This window comes from Henckelia pumila, chromosome 1, assembly GCF_033568475.1.
Source record: "Henckelia pumila isolate YLH828 chromosome 1, ASM3356847v2, whole genome shotgun sequence".
Lineage (NCBI taxonomy): Eukaryota > Viridiplantae > Streptophyta > Magnoliopsida > Lamiales > Gesneriaceae > Henckelia > Henckelia pumila.
Window position 1 is genome coordinate 125,593,456 of NC_133120.1, and position 3,951 is coordinate 125,597,406.

Genomic DNA, 3,951 nt, shown 5'->3' on the forward strand with positions numbered 1-3,951 from the left:
GGCGCAACCATTTTAAAAAAAATTAAAAATTTTTAGGCCTTTACTTGCTTGATTGCTTGGTTTTAATTCATGAACTTGGATTAAATGTTTTGATTTGAGAGATTAGCGCCCGGATCCTCACATAAACTCTCTCACCATTTTAATATTATTAAATTCACACCTAAACTCTAACCATTTTAATGTTCACAAAGGACAAAGTGGACATTTAACAATTAAACTCACACTTTTTAATATATATTAGAATTATATTATATTATATATATATATATATATATTAGATAATATATGCTTAAATGACAAAAAAATTTGAATATTCAGATTAGATATTTCTTATGATGTCTATATGCTTTTCAGTGGAAATAGATTTGTTCAGTTTTGTCGGATTTAGTGGACTTCTTGTTGGTTTCATCGAATGAGGTTGTGCACTATACAACTCTTCCATGTGCAGATGAATGTCAACAACATCCATCTTTTCTTCGAATCATCTCTATAGTTCTTTTGATATAGAAGTCAACATATAAAATTTTACTTGCAGATCATAGGTTAACTATTTCTCAAGCTTTGCCAAGCCTGACATTGATCATGCGCATCCGTTGGATGCCCTTAGCAACTTCATATGCGATTATTTCCGACATTAGAACAATCTTCAAATTACTTGGCCAGTTTTAATTGTTTGTTTTGGTTGATAACCATGAATAATTGATAATAAATCGATTCGAAATATAAAATGAGTATCAAAACATATAAATTTTGCCGATTATTTTAAGGACGCGCGTGCATGGGTTAGCGCGGCTTTGGCGTACCAGTACGGATGCTGGTCGGGGATCAAGCTATGCGCCAATGACACCGACACGACCCTGGTCCAGCCCACCATGGAGTTCTTGAATTCTTCGTTGATCATGTCCACCAGCAATGCGCTGGCAATGCTCGCGAATTATGACGCTTTCGGGGACCAAATGGAGTCTTGGTCTCCGCCTAAGACGGAGCGAGACGGGTTCTGGGTAACCGGGTCTGGATCCACGGGCTCCGGTTTTGTTGGCGGAGTGCCGCCTGGGCTGAAGGTGGATGTGACGGTATGCAAGGGTGGCGGCGGCGGCTCGTGTGACTAAAAATGGTTCAGGATGCGGTGAATGCGGTACTTGATGACTCCGGGTCGGGCAAACGGTTCGTGATATGGATCAAGGAAGGGGTTTACATGGAGACGGTTCGGGTTCCATTGGAGAAGAAGAACGTGGTGTTCGTCGGAGATGGGATGGGCAAAACGGTCATTTCAGGTTCCATGAATGTAGGCCAGCCAGGGATGACCACCTATGAATCCGCCACCATTGGTAAGTCTGAGGTCACATGCCCTTGATTTAAATATTTTTGTTTTTTTATTGAGACAAAATAAAAATATTTATTCTATTTTAAGATTTAATTAGTTGGTGTTGTTATTTAATCTTGAAATAAGTATCATAATTTTTTAAAAAAAATAAAGTATAGCAAAATTTGTGAAAATATTTTAGTTCTAATTTGAAATCCGAGCACTGATATGTTAATAAAGTAGTGTTTGGGAGAACTTTTAGTAAGTACTTCTATGTTTTTGTTGAGTATGAGTAATATATGATGTCACATCAGTATTCATTGAAAAACAGTATGAATAACTTCTTCTAATCATGCATCTAATGGATATGCATTCAGGAATTTTGGGCGATGGATTCATGGCAGCTAATCTCACAATCCAAAACACAGCAGGTCCTAATGCTCATCAAGCAGTAGCATTCCGATCGGACAACGACCTCTCCATCCTCGAAAACTGCGAATTCATCGGCAATCAAGACACCCTCTACGCACACTCACTTCGCCAATACTTCAAATCATGTCGCATCCAAGGCAACATCGACTTCATATTCGGACAATCAGCTGCATTCTTCCAAGACTGCCTCATCCTGGTCGCCCCCCGGCAACTCTACCCCGAAAAAGGCGAGAACAATGCTGTAACGGCGCATGGCAGGATCGACCCCGGTCAGTCCACGGGCATCATTTTCCAGAACTGTGTCATCAATGGCACTGATGCATAAATGGCTTTGTACTACAGTAAACCCAGTGTGCACAAGAATTATACCTAGGCAGGCCATGGAAGGAGTATTCCAGGACGGTGTTCATCCGATGTCAGCTGGAGGCTCTCATCGCGGTGGATGGATGGATGCCTTGGAGTGGAGATTTCGCGTTGAATACGTTGTACTATGGGGAGTTTGAGAATACAGGGACTTGATCCGATACATCAAAACGTGTTAATTGGAGTAGTATAATTTCGGCCAAGCATGTAGATTCGTACTCGCTCCAGAGTTTCATTCAAGGGGATCAGTGGATTCCTGCATCGTCTTCTTGATCAACAAAGCCTCTAGAATGTAGATCTATGTTTTTGTTGAGTATGAGTAATATATGATGTCACATCAGTATTCATTGAAAAACAGTATGAATACCTTCTTCTAATCATGCATCTAATGGATATGCATTCATGAATTCTGGGCGATGGATTCATGGCAGCTAATCTCACAATCCAAAACACAGCAGGTCCTAATGCTCATCAAGCAGTAGCATTCCGATCGGACAGCGACCTCTCCATCCTCAAAAACTGTGAATTCATCGGCAATCAAGACACCCTCTACGCACACTCACTTCGCCAATACTTCAAATCATGTCGTATCCAAGGCAACATCGACTTCATATTCGGACAATCAGCTGCATTCTTCCAAGACTGCCTCATCCTGGTCGCCCCCCGGCAACTCTACCCCGAAAAAGGCGAGAACAATGCTGTAACGGCGCATGGCAGGATCGACCCCGGTCAGTCCACGGGCTTCATTTTCAAGAACTGTGTCATCAATGGCACCGATGCATAAATGGCTTTGTACTACAGTAAACCCAGTGTGCACAAGAATTATACCTAAGCAGGCCATGGAAGGAGTATTCCAGGACGGTGTTCATCCGATGTCAGCTGGAGGCTCTCATCGCAGTTGATGGATGGATGCCTTGGAGTGGCGATTTCGCGTTGAATACGCTGTATTATGGGGAGTTTGAGAATACAGGGACTTGATCCGATACATCGAAACGTGTTAATTGGAGTAGTATAATTTCGTCCAAGCATGTAGATTCGTACTCGCTCCAGAGTTTCATTCAAGGGGATCAGTGGATTCCTGCGTCGTCTTCTTGATCAACAAAGCCTCTAGAATATAGTGCTGAACTATGCTTGAAATATACTTACTTTGAAATTTGGATACAAAAATTAGTTGAAACTGTTGAGAAGCCGAAAAAAGAACAAATTCATTCTGGGTAATTGAATGAAGTTGGATCAGAGTAAACTTAATTTGGATCATACGATCATACGGATATTGAAGTATGATTAGTGAAGCTATATTATTTTTATAGTAATATAGTTAAGAGAATTTTTTCCAGTGCATGAGTTTTAATATCAAGTAAAATTTCATAGATGCATGTGAAGATAACAAGAACTCAAGAGCTTAGAAAATAATTCAAGAAACAACCATTGTGAAACCCCGGATTTTTAGAATTTATATTTTAATTCATGGTATAATTATATATTCCGAGATAATTTTGGAGATAGAGTATATATTCAGATTTTATTAATTTGAGAGAATTAGTATGCAAATAAGGTAAGTAATCAAGATATAGATGAAATAAAATCTTGAGAGATATAATTTTCATTTAAACTTTGATTATCAGTATCTTAGTCTATCATCAATTCTTTTGAGTGCCTATAAATACAGACTCAAGTTTCATAATTTTTACGTTCAGAAATCTGCTATTTTTCTCTCCATGTTTTCGAAGCAAGGCTGAAAATTTTCTTAGAAATCTACCCATCTTCTTTCCTTGTTTACGAGAGTAAAAGCTGCCACCTTGAGTCAATATTTTGTCCCCCTTTACCTATATAGTTTGAAAGTCAAGGATTTT

The 3,951-nt window shown here is 39.4% G+C and overlaps 2 pseudogenes; both read left to right on the top strand.

Moving 5' to 3' along the window:
* The first annotated feature begins 335 nt into the window (after nucleotides 1-335).
* On the top strand, nucleotides 336-2,371 carry LOC140873951 (probable pectinesterase/pectinesterase inhibitor 51; annotated as a pseudogene).
* A 139-nt stretch (nucleotides 2,372-2,510) lies between these two features.
* On the top strand, nucleotides 2,511-3,193 carry LOC140873952 (probable pectinesterase/pectinesterase inhibitor 51; annotated as a pseudogene).
* Nucleotides 3,194-3,951: the final 758 nt, after the last annotated feature.